Genomic DNA, 18,572 nt, shown 5'->3' with positions numbered 1-18,572 from the left:
GGACTGTTCTTTTCACTTTATAATAAGGCTTCACCTGTGTTTGCAACATGACTTCCCATTCTTTTCTTTGTATCTTAAGTGTTGCAGTAAAACCAAACCCCCCCTCATTCTTCTTTGCTGGACCTCAAACTTTCCCACCTTTATGTCTTTTTATATGTGGTTTCCTCTGCCTCCTAGAATGACCTAGAAGACATCTTCACCTTTGTAAATCCTGTAGCAGCAACACCATTGCATCTAGGAAACCGTCACAAAGATTCTCCCCTGGAAGAGATGGGTTCGTCTAAAGACCAAGAGCAGCCCATACCTTGTTTATGTTGTACATTTTATTACAGATATTTATATCTAGGTCTTCCTCACCTAGTGAACAGCTGCCTGGTCGAAGCATCTCTGTACTTGCTCTTTTATGCCACACATAGTTTTGAGTGTCTTCTATGAGCAAGGCCTTGTGGGAGACACAATGATGAATTAGACACAGAAAATAAGTATGGCATAAAGGAGCAAGTACAGAGATGTTTCACCCAGAACTGTCTATTTCTAAGTAGCAGAGACTTGAAAAAAACATAACATTAAAGCCAGAGATGTGGAAGATGGTGCAGCTTTGTTTTACCTTGATTCTGTGTCTTTGTTCCTTCATCCCATGTAGGGTGCTCTCCTTCACATACCATGTGCTTTCGGCCATTTATAGCTAACACTTTCTTCAAGACCTGGCTCAAAGCCTAGCCATTCCTAAAAGATTTCTCTGGCCACTGTGGTTGCGCCTTACCCAGCGGTCACAGTGCCACACAGATTGACAATTGCCGAACAATTATCAAATCATTGATCATCATTGTCAATCATCAAACTGCCACTGAGTACCAGGTATATGAGAAGCTGTGCTGTGTGCTGTGGGGGAGGTCAGGAAAAGATTTGCAGGAAGGTGGGATTCAAGCAGAGTCTTGAAGAATGTGTTTTAATTAAAGAGATGGAAAGGAAAGGGAAATAAAGTTATGCATGATAGCAAAGAGTTCAATTCCTATTTCTTTCTCATGAGTGAGTAACATTCTATTTTGTGTGTGTGTGTGTTCAGGACCCTCATGACTGATATAGGCACTACTGCAGTGGAGTGTTACAGTAGGGGAGGAAACTGGGTTCAAATACAAATAGAGCCTGGGCAAGGGGGAGTTTATGACTAGGGAGCAGGTGGGAGTCAGTGGATGGAAAACTGCTAAGAGGGAACAACAGGAATAAGATTGGGCTAAATCCATCTAACAGGATTCTTGCTCACGGCAGGCCACGTGACCAGACATTCATTACCTTGGGGATGCTGGAAGATGAGTGACCTGATCAGAGACCTGTGTTGACCAGATATGGAGGGTGGTGGGTTCTGGTGCAACTTAGCATGGTTCTTGCTAAAACCAGATTTTACTAGGAAATTTAGAGATGGGCCTAAGAGAAGGTTCAGGAGTGTCACTCATGATTGGTCAAAGAATCTCTGTATCATTTAAAAATTATATTTAGTTTATGCTAGTCAAGATGATCTGTTTGTAGCTTTAGGTATTTACTTTCTTTGTTTTGTTTTTAAATGGAGGGAAAGCATATTTAGCTTTCAGGAAACTACATGAACCTGAAACTGATAGGAGGCTCTTCTGCCAAAGAAAAAGGCCTTTACTACCACCTGGTGGCCGTGTCTTCTTACAGCAATGTTCCCAAAAGCAGCCCTAGAGGAGTCAGTGTTTGAACTTTGCAAACCTAGAGGTCGCTGAGACTGTGGTGGCAGTAAGAGCCACAAACAGCTGTGTCCTTTCCCTCAGTTCCCTCTCTCTGAAGCTTTGAGGTTGAGAATTAGCTGCTAAGGGAGGCTGAGCAGGGAAAACAAAGTCCATGTCCTCACTGGATCTGTGGATTTCCAAGCCTGAAGTGAAAAGCCAGAGGGAAGCTTTGCATTGAGTGGAGTCCTGATTATCACATTAGACTTGTCTTTTCAAGGCCAAGACAAAGGGCTTCTTTGTTTCACGGCTAAGAGTGGTTCAAAAATCCATGGCATTGCTCAGTATTTGTCCAAAGGGCAGGGAAAGTGCAAATCCAGATAGTGGCATTGAAGGAACAAAGAAAAAAATATGTGTGTCTTACTTGCGTCCCGTTGCACGCAGCTCATTCAATAAACATGGTTCCATTGCATAAATGTATCACGAGGAAAAAATGAGGGAGAAAGAACGCATGACGACTCTGTCAAAGAACAGGTTGCATTTGGATCCTGTCTTACATGAACAAACTGAGGCCAAATTCAGGGGAGGCACGAGTCCAGGTAAAGTTACCAGTAGAGGCCCTTTAGTATTCAAAATAAATCTCATTAAAAAAAAAAAAATCTTAGAAAGTGTGAAGTTAGCAGTGACAGGACTGGAAACCAGTCCTGGCCTCCTGACCCAGACCCAACCACGGGAGCAAATCATGTTTCCTCCTGTTCTGTCTTCCACCCGCTGCAGGGAGGGGTGGAGACTGGTTCCCTCAGGGCCTCTTCCCCAGCCTTCACCCTCCTCTCTTTTCTATGAACCCCGTCTCTGCCTTTGTCGCCCCAAGTAATGCCAACCTCTGATTGCTGCCTGGCAGTCTGCCCAGGAGTGCACATCCACTGACTCAGTGATCTCTCCAGTCTCCGTCTCTATGTGCACGAAGGGTCCTGAGAGCCGGGTGGGGGGTGGGGGTGGGGAGCAGGGGCCTGGCCTGCACCTGGCCTCACATACCACAGGTGGCAGGGCCGGAGTGGGAACTGGATCTTTGACTCAAGTCCAGGCCCATCTCCATTATATTTGCTGCCTTTCAATTTCTGGCTTCCCGTTTTGGACTATGACGACTGCCTTGACTCTTTATTTTTTCAGTATGAAAGTGTTCAAGACGCCCACGAGTGGAAAATGCAGTCTCCGCAGCCAAATCAAACTTCGCCAGATTCCTTACAGCTGTGAGCGTTGAAATGACTAATGAAAGCCCTCTGCTGCCGGTGGAACTTTGACACACGGCCCTGTTGCTGCCACTCACTAGGACCTGGCCCTGTGCATTTACATACTGGATGTTACCCCAAAAGCCCCCGACCAGGGGATTTCCGGGATGTAGTAAGAATGCAGCTCTGAGTCTTGGAAGGTGCCCTGCGTGAGCACCCGTCCTGCAGGGCAGGCAGGGGACATTTCAGACCCCACCCTTCCCTTGTCAGGGGACCTCCTCCTGGGGAGATGTCCAGATTCCCAGATCTGTTGGCCAGGGTCCTGCCTGCCAGCTATGGCTGGAGGTGCTGGGGACCTGCACACCTGGAGCTTGGTGCCTGGTTAAAGGCAACAGGCACAAACACATGGATAATTCAGTCAGTAGCAAAGGTACGAGGGGCATTCTGAGAGCTCAGAAGAGGGGTGTCTAATTTAGGGGTGGCCAGGAAAGGCTTCCTGGAGTTGGCAGTGGCTGAGTTGAGTCTTCAACAGTTTTTACATCAGTTCCTTTTAAAATAAAAAATCTGGTTTCAAAAGTAGTACATCTCATTGTGTATCATTTAAACTTTATAGAAATATGTTCCTTTATAAATAAATTCAGGAATGAAGAGGAAGAATGGACACTTGATCAGTAGGGTTTCCACTCAGTTGGACTTGGAGCTTTCGGCCTGAGAGGGGAGTTGTGTGTATGAGTGTGTGCGTGTGCACAGGGTGGAGTAGAGCCAAAAAAAGGGAGGTGGGGACTTGTCCCATGGCCAGACCCTCTTTGCTTTAACACCCACCTGGATAGGAAATCGTGGGCCACCCATGGGCACCCCCTCTGCACCACGGGACTTTGGTCTTTGCAGCTGGATTTTCCAGGTTTGGTCTTGGCTTTTGCTGTCTTTTAACTTTGGAGTCTCGCCTCTGCCCGCTCCTCCAAGAGGTTCATTGAAGTGTTTTCCTAAATGAAATTGATCTCTCCCTAAAAAGAATTACAGGACCAGGTTAAGATGTTAACAATATCTAACCCGCTAAAATGCCGGTAGGAGCTCACATTTACTCAGGACTCTTCTTGCACCAGGTATGTGTTGAGAGCTTCTTTGTCTCATAACATGAATTCCCTCAATAACTTTATGAAGTAGGTGTTTTATTATTCCTGTTTTACAGATGAGGCATCTGAGGTTGTACCTGCTCAAGCTACACAGCTGGTAGTTGGCAGAGCCCGGCCTCAGACCCAGGCCTCTCTGACTCACACCTCTACGCTCATGAAGACGGTGATCTGCATTATTTCTCAAACATATTTGGATGCAAGTGTTTTTTAATTGTACGCCCCTCATGTCTCAGCACTATTATTATCATTGCATGAGCCACAATTTGGGAAATGATACCCCAGGAAAATACTTTGCCCTGTCTGTGAAAGAGAGATAATAATGCAATCTCAGTGTTGTGGTGATAAAAGATGTTTCAGTAAATGGGTGTTGAGAATACTTACCTTACAACAGGAATGTGTGTATTTTAAAAATAATGGTTGAAATGTCCTTGAAATGAAGCAGTGTTTTGGCTGAGATGACAACGAAGATGACAGTTACTAAACCTGGAGACACTCGGGCCCTGGGGCAGGGGCAGGGCGCTGCCTGCTGGTCTCCCTTCCCAAAGGGTCCCTTGGGTCCCCTTCCTTCCCTCTGCCCTCCGGTTCTGTCCCCCATTCCTCTATTTGGCTTCTCTCTTTTCCGCAAATAGTGAGTCAGTTACCCGCGCCCAGGACTGGTGTCTTGCCTTGAAGCTGCTTTTGCCCCTCATGTGGGCCCCAGAGCCCTCCTCTGCAAATTTGACTGTGTCCCGAGCCCCAGCGGTAGGCCGGACCCCTGGTCAGACACCGTAACCTTGCTGCGGCCACCTGCCCGATGGCCAGGCCTACATCTGCCCAGAGAACAAGCTGCCACTTCCCCACCACTCACCAGTTCCAGGACAGACCACCACCTGTGGCAAGAAGGACCAAGCAAAAGGTGCCCTAGCTGGCCACACTCCCCGGTCACTAATTTGGACAACTCACCCTCCCCCGAAGGGTGGCATGTCAGCCTGCTCAGTTCCGTACTGGCCCTCTGGCTCCACGGCTGATGCCCCAGGCTGGTGGGCCTGCCAGGGACATCGGAGCACTCCTTTTCTTCTAGGCACCAGCTATACCCAGCTGTCGTTTTACTTTTCGAATTTCCATAGTCCTGAAAGATGTGTGCATTTGGAGAAAGCATAATAAAAGCAAAATAAACAAAGACAGGCACCCAAGCCCAGCTCCCTATTTCTACCTGGGAAAGCATTTTTATTCTTTTCAATAATTAAACACTACTAAAAAAGAGCAATCCTTTCAATGATTTTGCCCTTGCACCTGTGGGGTGGCTGCTGTTAACTCTCATTTCATACATGGAGAGATCGAGGATCAGAGGTTCAGCCTTATACTAATACCATCCAGTGTCTGTCCCTCTGCCAAGTGCTGCCCTTGGACCTCAGGCCCTCAGGCCTGACCCAGGGCTCAGGGACCATCAAGGTTGGGGCCCTTTGCTCCTCAAGTGGCCCAAACTGACAGTATAAGGTGACATGGTGCTGGGCTCCCAGTTTCCTCCCCTTTGCCCTCCTCCATCCTTCTGTTCCAAGGTTGGGCCCTCCTGCTACTCTTTCTCATAGCCAGTCCATGACCCACCCACCCATTCACTTGCCTTTTGACAAAGTACCAGTTGAGTCACACGCTAAGCACTTTGGAGATACGTAAAGAGAAATGTGAGATGCAGATCTTGCCCGTAATAAACTGTTACAGAAAACTATTCTGACACTCGTCAAAAACGGGAAGGAAGACTTTGATTCATGATTATAGCTGTGGGTAAGAGAAATTGAACTTGTCTTTTAATACAGCGATGGGGATTTGTAGCCACTGGGCAGGACAAAGGAGTGGATGAACTTAGTTAATAGTGCAGGTGGAGGGAGAGGCGTTTGCTTGGATATCAAGGATGGGGGCTCCCTGTTGACTGCCTTAGCGGGATTTTTCACTGAAACTGGGCTCAGCAGGCCATGGGAGGCCTGGTAGAGAAGAGGGTTGGAAGGACCCTGACTGAAGTTTGGTCAAGGAGGGAGTTTTCTGCCAGCACACAAAGGAATGTGAGAGCCAGGGCCCAAACACAGGGCCCAGAAGGTGAGAGTCAGGGGTGAGCAGCATGCCAGCCACAGATGCAGCTGTATCTCAGACGGGTGCCAGTGGGGGGATCTGGGCTATTGCAGCCTCTGGCTTCAGGGCTGACCTCTGGCTGGACTTCACCCCAGGTTCGTTCATTTCTTACTACCCTGTATCATCCACATGCTTTTCTCTAATGCTTCGCAAGTCTGCATTTCTAGGATTTGATACTTTTGACCACAAGTGAGACTGGAAAGTACAAAGGCTTTATTTAAATCTTGGACAATGTTTTGACCTCATGTTTCTCTTTTAAAATATTGGGACAATACCATTTATGGACTGAATTGCATCCCCCAAATTCATATACTGCCACCCAATGTGACTCTATTTGGAGACAAGGCCTCTAAGGTGAAATGAGGTTGTAAGGGTGGAACCCTTATCTGATGGGACTGGTGTCCTAGTCAGAAGAGGAGGAGATGCCAGAGACCTCTCTGTCTCCCTGTGCAGAGGAAAGGCCATGTGAGGATAGCGCAGGAAGGTGCTGGCTGTGAACTGGGAGGAGAGACTGCCAGAACCCAAATTTTACCGCACCTGAATCTTAGTCTTCTTGCCTCCAGAACTGTGAGAGAATTCCTGTCGTTTCAGCTGCCCAGTGTCTGGTATTTTGTTAGGTAATAGTCTGCCAGAGCAGACTAATACAGTGCCACCTCATGGGCATCTGAGAGCTCAACATAAATAAGTTGAGGGCCTAACAGCAAACCACACGTATTTGTTAGCATATTCCCATTCCTCCCAGTGTGTAATTTGTGAGGTGGTAAAGGGCCTGTTTGACACCAAACATCTTCCTAGTGTGATGATGGCATGGGAAATTCATATAGTAGAATTATTCCTTTAGATTCAGGCTTTGTTTCTCCATTTTGCAAGTAGCAGAACCTTTGCAAAGCAGGATAAATTAAAAGGGGAATTCTCTGGAAGTATGTTGTTACGGGTTAGGGTTCCTGGTTTCAAGCAGCATAAACTAAGTCTGGCTGATATCAGCTGAAAAGGAACAGTGAAAGGATATTCCCTGGGGGTGGAGCCTTGCTGGGCAAAGGTGTGTGAGGACAGAAGGCCACAGTATGGGGTACAGGCCATGCTGTATGCTCCTCAGACGCCTCGAGCACTGGACTGCACCAGCATTGCTGGGCCATCCTCCAGAAGGAGTGCCTTGTGGTCCCTGCTGTGCAGAGTTATCTCCTGACAGATGCAGGAGCAGAGTTATCTCCATGGCAGAGCCTACATCATCCATCTGTATTTCAGCTGCAAGGGAGGCTGGGAAAGTGAGTATTTAGCATTTTCAGTGGAGCTAGCTTGGCCCTGCACCAAGATTTGTGAGGTAGGGAACTTCCGCGAACAACAGAATGAGGTGCCAAATGCCAGATGGCCAAAAAGAATGCAAAGTTCCCCCATAGATACAGGGGAATCTTACCAAGCCCCAAAATAGGAAGTGTAGCTTCACTCATCGGACGGAGAATCAGGAATTGGAAAGCTAGGAGCAACCTTACTCTGCATGCGTCTCTCTACTCTTTCTTTCTCTCTGTCTCCCTGAAGACTGGATTTCCCTAGTCTGCTTGCTCATGGGGAGGCCCACCTCCTTCTTGGCTGCTGGATATTAGTTGTCTGTTTCCCTTAGAACACCTGTTCTATCTTCCAGAAACACCTCCCAATCCCATCTTGAGGGCCTTTCCTCTGTCCACTCTTGTCCTGGGCAGGCTTTATCCCCAGCCCTAGAGATGAACCAGATGACCCAAGCCCACCAGTCACTGAATCCCCTTCTGATTCAGGGGTGGGCATGTGACCTGCAACAGCATGGTATGTTAAGAAAAAATTGAACTATAACTTTCATGTTGTAAAATACACAAATCTTAAGTGTATAACTCAATGGATTTTATATATTTATATGCCTGTGGAACCACCAGAAAGATGAAGCTAGAAAATTTTTGTCAACACTCCTTCCAAAAATAATCACTATTCTGACTTATGACCACAGATAGAAGTCTTCTTTTGTCCATTTAGATGGTGTCATATAATATATAATCTTTGGTATCTGGCTTTTTTGCTCAACATTATGTCTGTGAGATTCATCCATGTTGTTTTATATGGTATTGGTTCATTCTTTTTCACACCTATATGGTATTCTATTAAATGAATTTTATCACAGTTAACTTACCCATTCCACCATTGAAGGACATATGGATTGTTTCTGGTTTGGAGCTTATAAATAATGTTGCTTAGACTTTATTGTATGTATCTTGGTGGATATAAGCAATCATTTCTTTGGGTCTAGATCAAGAGTGGAATTTCTGGGTCATAGAGAAAAACATAGGTAACTATAGTAGGCATTACCAAACAGTTTCCCCAAGTGATTGTACCAATTTACACATCAACCAGCAATCTATGAGACTGATTGTTCTATATCCTTGCCTAGACTTATTATTGTTCACCTTGTAATTCTAGCCATTTAGATTATGCATCTCAATATCACATTGTAGTTTTAATTCATATTTCCATCATGATTGAAGGCACTGAGCACTTTCATTTTTCTTAACCATTTGGATATCCTGTTCTGTCAAGTGACTGTTCAAGATTTTGTCCATTTCTTAAAAACACTGGCTTGTTGATATATTTTTTTTCTTTATAGATTTTAAGCAGTTATTTTTATATTCTGGATATAAGTCCAGATATTTGCTGATGCATATTTAGCAAATGTATTTATGTAGTTCATGATTTGTATTTGTACTCCCTTAATGATATCTTGTTAGGAACTCAAGTTTAATTTATTAATCTTTTCAATGGTTAATGCTTTTTAACTTGTTGTGTTTAAGAAATCTTTACTTACTCTGAGATCATGAACCAGTTAGTGACTTTTGAGGGAGGCAGAGGTAATTGGCTCCTTCATTTTCTTGAATTTGAGGTTGTGAGGTGGGAAGATGGAGCCAGAAATGGAGGCAGAGAGCAGAGTGGCCTTGAGGTGGGGCACTGTCAAGACAAGGCCAGCCTGAGCCTCCAGGAACCATCCGCTGTGGCTGTGGCTGAAAGCAAGAGGCAGGCCAAGAGGATATGGAATGATCACTGAAAATTATTCATTTAACTATTTCTTGATAAATTACTTATTGAATTCTTATTTTACAAGGTGAGACTCTCATTTTGAAAATTATTTAAAAACATTTTCTTACATTCCAGATTAGGAAACCAAGGTGAGAACATGATAAATAATTTGCTTATCATCATAGCTAGGGCAGAACCATCACTAAACAAGAACCACAGCTAAAACCCGGGTCGCCTGGATTGAACCCTCTCTCTTACCCTCTCCCTGCCTCCCTGCCAGAGGGGTGGTTATGATGAATGACATCCCCTTTGCCTCAGGCTTAAAAATATACTAAGCCTCTTCCAGATAGATGGAGGTTTTCCTCTCTTTCTCTAACCCTGAGTAAATAGAAAGTGAGATCCCCGCTGGTCTACAGCGGCAGAGACTTCAGGAAGCCCACACAAGCCAAGGGGCCAGAACAGACCAGTGTCAGCAGGGGGAAATCAGAGGGACTTCCCCCAAGTCCTTCCTGTCAAAGAAAGAATCATTAGAGATGTTCATGAAAGAAAAAGCAACACCTCAAGGACTATTCCAGACTGGGTAAATGTCTCCTTACCCCTTGGGTTTTTACCCAGGACACTGGGCTCCATCTTGCTGTGGTCAGTTCCAGGAATCTGGGATTTAAAGCTGGATGTATCTGCCTCAAGTAAGGCCAAATTTCAGTTTCAGGGGGCCCCAGCGTCTTCTCCGTGACAGCAGGTGGGAAGTGATAGACGTTAGATGCCACGGTATTCACCTAGGGACTGGAGGCCAGTGACGGTGAGGAAGTGGTTCCTAAATTCAGATGGGTGGGCAGTGCCAGGCTGTATGGGAATCACCCGAGGGTCTTGGCTTGGGCCTGGAGGAATATGTGATTTTTAAGAAGCCCTCCAGATGAGTATGATAAACAGATGATTCTGAAACTCATTTTTATTTAGAGCTTGGGCTCTGACAGACCTGGGTTTCAATTCTGGCTCTGCTTTACCACTTAACAATTGTGTTTTCCTGCACACATATGGCCTCTTGAGCCCTCAGTTTTCTTGTCTAAAAAATGGGGGGTAATAGTAATATCCCCCTCTCAGTGTTGAAATGCTGAGTAAGATAATATGAAGCTGAAGCACAGGGCTTATCACTCCGTAAGTCACAATATTATTATTATTCTGCTGCGGGTATATCTCTTTAACCTCTTCTCTCTATTGTTGTGGCTTCTGTGTATGCCCTAGCTATGTGTTAACATTGCTTATTATATACAACTACCCAGGGTTGGATTTTGCTTAATACAAACAGAACAAAGTACATATTATTTTTATTTTATAAGTTAGGAAAGAGATTCAGAGAAGTTAACTGGTTTGCCCCAAATCCCATAGCTTGTAAGTGCTAGAGCTGAGTTCTAAATGCAGGATGGTGGGATTCTACAGCCAGGAAGGGTAAAGTGGACAGAAATAGTATTTGCACATCAGTTAGGGGGAGACACTACCTATTCACACCCTTCCACTGGGCTTTGTATTTCACATTTTGAGTGTTTCCATAATTGCAAAGAAGCTCAATGAATTCATGGGTCCACTCAAAGTTTTACCAGCGCAGCCCTCCCCACAAGGAAGGGGAAGCCAATGGCGGTTCACACCTGGCAGAGGCCACTGATCAGCAGCACACACCCAACACATCAGAAACGCAGACTTGCCACCCAACCTCAGTCTGAACCCACGTTTTAACAAGGTCCCCAGGTTAAAGTCCGAGAAGCTCTATGAGGAGGCAAACCATGGTGTGCAGTAAAGAGCCCAGCCTAGGGAGCAGGGGTCAAGTGCTTGCACAGCAGCCATGTACTCTTGGGTGAAGGATTTGAAATTTCTAGGTGAAAATCACTCACCCTTGGTGAGAGCAGAAGGGCTGCTCCTGTAGACTGGTGTCCATGTAGGCAGCACACCCCTGCTACGTCTGTCTGGTATTTGCCCCCATCCTTTGGAACACTGCCACCAGCATCGTTTAGCTCCTAGCACCACATGAGGCTCAGAACTGTTAAAGCATTGCTGGTGTCTTCATATTTACCAAGCCTCTCTACAATAAACATCTTTGAAATTCCCTTCACATTGTTAGAGATAGGCAGGAACGATGTGGCTGTAAAATCTGATCTTAATACCATCTGCCACTTTTGTGTGAGCAGATGACATGAAGAACTGGTGAGTGAGTGTATTTCTTGACTATTCTGACCCCAAAGACCTTCTCCTTGAACTCCTGTTGAATCATATATGTAGAGCTTCACTGTAGGTTAAGCTTTTGGTTTGCTGTTGATTTGTGAGTTTGAGATATGCAATTCTGACAAAACTGCCATCATATGGTGTTTATGGTGGATTGTGGATTTTTTGAGATTAGGGACTGTTTTTTTCAGTTAACTTAAAATTTTATTGATATATAAGATACATACAGAGAAAAGCACACAGTATTTGTCTAGAGGGAATAAATAAGGATAAATACCCTGTACCCAGCACCTAGATCAGGAAATGTAACTCTGGAACTTCAGACGTCCCTAATCGCTCTGTTCTAGTCACTACTGCCCCTTCATGCTCCCACCAGGGGAACCTAAGTCCTCACTTCCCATACTATACTAGTTTTGCATGTGGGAGTTATATTTTTATGTCAGAAAAAGAAATACTTAAAAAAATTTTTTTTTAAATATTAAAAAGCACCTAAAACAAATGTCCTTCAAGGAATACACAACAGTTCAGTTATAAACTCCATGATCCCTGGCTTCACCTGTATAAATTGGAAGGTTTTCAATTTAATTTTGTCTTCCTATTTTGAGACGATTTCAAACTCAAGGAAAATTTGCAAGAATAGTATGACAGCTTTTTTCCCGAACCATTTGAGAGGCCGTTGCTGACACTGGTGCTCTGTCATCCCCCAAATGTTTTAGTGAGAATTTCTTTCCAACAAGGATATGTTTCTACATAAGGACAACAGGACCATCTAAATCAGGAAAATAACACTGATACATTATTACCATATAATCGGAAGACACCAATCCAGTTTCACCAAGTACAGGATTACACACTGCATTTAGCTGTATCTCTTTAGTCTTCTTTAAAGTAGGAGAGTTCTCCCAAGAACAGAACCCTCAGACCAGGTAGATTCACCACTAAATTTTATCAGACATTTAGAGAAGACATAATACCCATTCTCCTTAAAGTTTTCCAAAAAATAAAAGAGGAGGGAATATTTCAAAACTTATTCTATGAAGCCAACATCACTCAAATACCAAAACCAGACAAAGAGGCCACAAAAAAAGAAAACTACAGACCAATATCCCTGATGAACATAGATGCAAAAATACTAAAATAAAATATTAGCAAACTGAATTAAAAAATACATCAAGAGGATCACACATCATGACCAAGTATGATTCATCCCAGGGATGCAAGAATGGTACAACATTCGAAAATCCATCAACGTCATCCACTATATCAATAAAAAGAAGGACAAAAATCACATATCATCTCCATAGATGCTGAAAAAACATTTGACAAACTTCAACACCCATTCATGATAAAAACTGTCAACAAAATGCACATAGAGGGCAAGTACCTCAACATAATAAAGGCCATATATGACAAACTCACAGCAAACATCATACTTAGTGAAAAGCTGAAAGCTTTTTCTCTAAGATCAGGAACAAGACAGGGATGCCCACTCTCCCCACTTTTATTCAACTTAGTACTGGAGGTTCTAGCCACAGCAATCAGACAAAAAAAAAGAAATAAAAGGCATCCAGATTGGAAAGAAAGAAGTCAAACTGTCACCGTTTGCAGATGACATGATATTGTACATAAAAACCCTAAAGAATCCACTCCAAAACTACTAGAACAAACTATCTGAATTCAGAAAAGTTTCAGGATACAAAATTAATACACAGAAATCTGTTGTATTCCTGTACACTAATGATGAACTAGCAGAAAAAGAAATCAGGAAAACAATTCCATTCACAACTGCCTCAAAAAGAATAAAATACCTAGGAATAAACCTAACCAAGGAAGTGAAAGACCTATACCCTAAAAACTACAAGACACTCTTTAGATAAACTAAAGAGGACACTAATAAATGGAAATTCATCCTATACTCTTGGGTAGGAAGAATTAATATTGTCAAAATGGCCATTCGGCCTAAAGCAATCTACAGATTCAATGCAATCCCTATCAAAGTACCAATAGCTTTCTTCAACGAACTGGAACAAATAGTTCCAAAATTCATATGGAACCACAAAAGACCCCGAATAGCCAAAGCAATCTTGAGAAGGAAGAATAAAGCAGGGGGAATCATGCTTCCCAACTTCAAGCTCTACTACAAAGCCACAGTAATGAAGACAATTTGGTACTGGCACAACAACAGACCCACAGACCAGTGGAACAGAATAGAGAGTCCACATATTAACCCAAGCATATATGGTCAATTAATATACAATAAAGGAGCCATGGATATACAATGGGGGAAATGACAACCTTTTCAACAGCTGGTGTTGGCAAAACTGGACAGCTACATGTTAGAGAATGAAACTGGATTACTGTCTAACTCCATACACAAAAGTAAACTCGAAATGGATCAAAGACCTGAATGTAAGTCATGAAACCATAAAACTCTTAGAAAAAAACATAGGCAAAAGTCTCTTGAATATAAACACGAGCAACTTTTATCTCCCCGGGCAAGGGAAACAAAAGCAAAAATGAACAAGTGGGACTATATCAAACTAAAAAGCTTCTGTACAGCGAAGGACACCATCAGTAGAACTAAAAGGCATCCTACAGTATGGGAGAATATATTCATAAGTGACATATATGATAAGGGGTTGACATCCAAAATATATAAAGAGCTCACATTCCTCAACAAACAAAAAGCAAATAATCCAATTAAAAAATGGGAGGAGGATCTGAACAGACACTTTTCTAAAGAAGAAATTTAGATGGCCAACAGGCACATGAAAAGATACTCCACATCCTTGAAAAGATGCTAATCATTGGGGAAATGCAAATTAAAACCACAATGATATATCACCTCACACCAGTAAGGATGGCCACCACCAAAAGACAAACAACAACAAATGTTGGTGAGGATGTGGAGAAAGGGGAACCCTCCTACACTGCTGGTGGGAATGTAAATTAGTTCAATCATTGTCAAAAGCAGTATCGAGTTTCCTTAAAAAACTAAAAATAGAAATACCATTTGACCCAGGAATTCCACTTCTAGGAATTTACCCTAAGAATTCAGGATCCCAGAATCAAAAAGACATATGCACCCACAGCACTATTTACAATAGCCAAGAAATGGAAGCTACCTAAGTGTCCATCAGTAGATGAATGGATAAAGAAGATGTGGTACATATACACAATGGAATATTATTCAGGCATAAGAAGAAAACAAATCTTACCATTTGCAACCACATGGATGGAGCTAAAGGGTATTATGCTAAGTGAAATAAGCCAAGTGGAGAAAGCAAAGTACAAATGATTTCACTCATTTATGGAGTATTAGAACAGAGCAAAACTGAGGTAACAAAGCAGCAGCAGAATCACAGAACCCAAGAATGGACTAACAGTTACCAAAAGGAAAGGGACTGGGGAGGGATAAGGGGAATAAGGGGCATTACGATTAGCACATATAATGTAGGGTAGGGCATGGGGAAGGCAGTGTAGCACAAAGACAAGTAGTGCCTCTCTAGCATCTTACTGTGCTGATGGACAGTGACTGTAATGGGGTATGACTTGATAATGGGGGTAATCTAGTAACCACAATGTTGCTCATGTGATTGTATATTAATGATACCAAAGTAAAAAAAAAAAAGTAGGAGAGTTCCTCCATCTTTCCTTGACCTTCAGGACTTGACACTTTATATAATTACAGGGCAGTTACTTTGTGGACCATACCTCAATTTGAGTTGGATGTTTCCTCATAGTTAGATTTAGGAAACGCTTTTTTAATTTTCATTTTTGGTAGGACTATCACAGAAATGATGGTCCTTCCACTACCTCCAATAGGTGGTGCACAATTTCAATTTGTTTTATTAATAGTGATCACTTTGTTAGGCGTATCTGCTGGACTCCTTTATTATAAAGTATTCTTTGTCCCTTTATAATTTCTATTTTGTGGGAGCTGCTTTGAGACCATTTAAGTATTCCATTCCACATCAAACATTCATCCATTAGTCTTAACATCCACTGATTGTTCTTGTCTGAATCAATATGATGATGATGGTTGCTTGATAGTGATTTTTTCCTGATTTAATTGAATCATTCATTCTACCCTTACTAGTTGGCACTCTGCTGTGAGGAAACCCTTTTTCTCTTCTATTACAGGCGCTTCATTTTACTGCACTTCACTTCAATGTGCTTTCCAGATAATGTTTTGACAAAGTGAGTGTTTGAAGCAACCCTGCCTTGAGCTACTTTTCCCACAGCAATTGCTCATTTTGTGTCTCTGTGTTGCATTTTGGTAACTCTCACAATATTTCAAATTTTTTCATTAGTATTATATTCGTTAGGGTGACCTGTGATCTGTGATTATGATGCTCTGTAAGCTCAGAGGATGGTTAGCATTTTTTTTTTAGCAAGAAAGTATTTTTAAATTAAGGTATGTACTTTTTTTTAGATGTAATGCTATTGCACACTTAATAGACTACAGTATAGTGTAAACACAACTTGTATTTGCCCTTGGAAACTAAAAAAATTATTTGACTTGCTTTATTGCAATATTCACTTGATTGCAGAGGTCTGGACCTGACACCAGGCACAGTGCCCAGAGCCCATGATACTTTCAGGGGCCCACAACAACACTGTAATTGTAATTTCTTCTAAATTCAGAAGAAAAATAACAAATATAAAATAATAATGAATGTAATAATCCAGCCTGAATTATACTTATTTTTATACCAATGCAAAATGAAAATATTAGCATTTTTAATTTAGTGCTCATGAGAGTTGTGATGTCCTCTTGCAGTATCTCAGTTGCTCTGTAGGACCCGCGCCTTGTGGTTTCTGGAACATGAAACGTACTCAATAAATGTGTGTGAAATAAGTGAATAAATAAGTGGCCAAGCACTGGGGTTTCTATTTCTTGTTTTTCCCATGGTGGATGAGACCAGGGCAGAGGAAAGAATATTTGTTGATGGTCTGTTTACTACAATGAGTGTTTTTTTTCCTAGTAGTTCAAAGCCATCTACATCTGTTCATTCAACCATTTACTGAGTCATTTGCTGTATGCCAAGATTCTGTTTGTGTATCAGTAAGGGATTGTGGAATGTCTACTTCAGTCTTAGATGAGTAGGATGTGTCTATAAGAAGAAGTCGTGCACTAGCCAGCCAGTGTGGGAACTGAACTGCCCTGCCTCCTTGGCACAGCATTCTAATCCACAGGGCTCATAGGTCCGACATGTGCTGAGCTAACCCTCTAGCTCCGATAATGCAGGTCCTCACTCCACAGCGTTTTGACGTGAGTGTTGACATTAGTGAACTTCATCTTTTCTTAGTATGAGTCACTGTCAAAAATGCACACGTCATCACACTGGTTTAGTTCTTAGTTCTGTCAGTTACTTTTTGAACAATAGTAAAATCAAATCCAAGGTGCATGCTGAGAACTTGGTTGTATTGATGAGGTATGATGTGAGATGGATGAGATGTTTGGGGCCAGAATTGTTTACTATTTACCATTTTTACCATTTTCAGGCAGTGGATAAAGTTAAACATTCCTCTGTACTAAACATAAAAAGGCAGTTGGCAAACATAATAGTAACATAAACATGATTGTTTGGGAATGCTTAATATTTTAACATTTTTAAGTACCCTCAAGTACTTTGGCATAAAAATTTCCATTAGAACCTTTACTATGTTTTAGGTCAGTGGTTGGTAAACTGTGACCCATGGGCCACATGCAGCTTACCATCTGTTTTTGTATGGCCTGTGAGCTAAGAATGCTTTTTTTTTTTTTTTTAATTTTAAGTGGTTGAAAAAATTAAAAGAAGAATATTCAGTAATTTGTGAACATTATATTAAATTCAGGTTTCAATGTCCATAATAAAGTTTTCTTGGACACAGTCACACTCATTTGCTTTTGCAGTATCTTCTTTCAAATTATAAAGGCAGAGTTGAGTAGTTGCAACAGACACTGTATGGCCTGGAAAGCTGAAAATATGTGCTATATGAGATTTCACAGAAAAGTTTACTTTCTCTTGTTCTAGGTACTTGGGATACATCAGTGAACAACACAAAGATCCCTGTGGTTGAGGAGGTTGTTGAGAGGATGTGACCTCCAGTTGACCTGAGAATTTGACCCAGGCAACTGGAGGCTCCTTACCCTCTCCCCAGTCCTTGGAATGTATGTTCTGCCCACTGTTCCATAGCTGGAGCCATATCAAGGATGAAACCTTGAAAAAATTATGTGGTGTTGAGACCATCTGGCTGTATACATGACTGAACCCCATTAAGGCCTCTAATTAAGGCAGGCAGCAGTGGAGTTCTACTCGTTTTGCAGCCACCCAAGACAAGCCTTGTATGTAAATTCCCATGCTTATTGAGCCTGCCAGCTTCCGGCCTGGAGTGGCCTGCTGCATTCTTCCATCTCTCCTTGCCCTCTGTGTATGGGGGCCAGTTTTGAATTTGACCCAGGAAATTTCTGAGGTTGCAAACCAACATTCTGTTCTTAGGAGCCTTACATGTAATAGGGGAAGACAGTAAATAATAAACATAAGTAAATTACATCAAGTATGTTAGAATGTGATAAATGTGATGGAAAAAAGTAGAGCAGGGAAGTGGATAGGGAGGAATTGTAACATCTTCCTCCCTTTTTTGGGGGAGGAAGATGTTACAATTGAAAAGGGAACAATCAGGGTAGGACTCTTAAGAGGTGAAAGTTTAGCAAAGACTTGGAAAGGGTGAGGAAGTGAGTGAGCCACGAGGGTGTCTGCGGAAGAGCAGTCTAGGCAGAGGGATAATGATAGCTCTTCACAACTAAAAATAGTGCCTAGCACATGGTAAATTCTCAAAAAATAGTTCTTTTTTACCTTGTACACTGTTGGTGGGAATGAAAACTGGTACAGCCTCTACAGAAAACAATATGGAGGCTTCTCAAAAAACTAAAAATATAAATACCATATGACCCAGTAATTCTACTTCTGGGAATTTACCTGAAGAAAGCAAAATCATTAATTTGAAAAGTTTATTGTCACATTATTTACAACAGCCAAGACGTGGAAGCAACCTGTTCGTCAACAGATAGATGGATAAAGAAGATGAGGTACATATACACAATGGAATATTGCATAGCCATAAACACGAATGACATCTTGCCATTTATAATAATGTAGATGGACCTTGAGGATATCATGCTAAGCAAA

General features: G+C 42.4%; 1 long non-coding RNA gene across 1 annotated transcript; it reads right to left on the bottom strand.

Annotated features, from left to right (window-relative positions):
* Window positions 1-3,742: 3,742 nt before the first annotated feature.
* LOC140844455 (uncharacterized) lies at window positions 3,743-8,870 on the bottom strand. The gene is made up of 3 exons (XR_012122793.1): window positions 8,306-8,870; window positions 4,990-5,155; window positions 3,743-3,918 (listed from the first exon to the last, which is right to left on the bottom strand). It is a non-coding gene; the product is annotated as an uncharacterized lncRNA (long non-coding RNA).
* Between the last annotated feature and the right edge of the window lie 9,702 nt (window positions 8,871-18,572).

This window comes from Manis javanica, chromosome 11 (assembly GCF_040802235.1).
Source record: "Manis javanica isolate MJ-LG chromosome 11, MJ_LKY, whole genome shotgun sequence".
In the NCBI taxonomy this organism is placed as follows: Eukaryota; Metazoa; Chordata; class Mammalia; order Pholidota; family Manidae; genus Manis; species Manis javanica.
The sequence above is the reverse complement of the archived record's forward strand: the minus strand, read 5'-3'. Positions and strand labels throughout refer to the sequence as shown.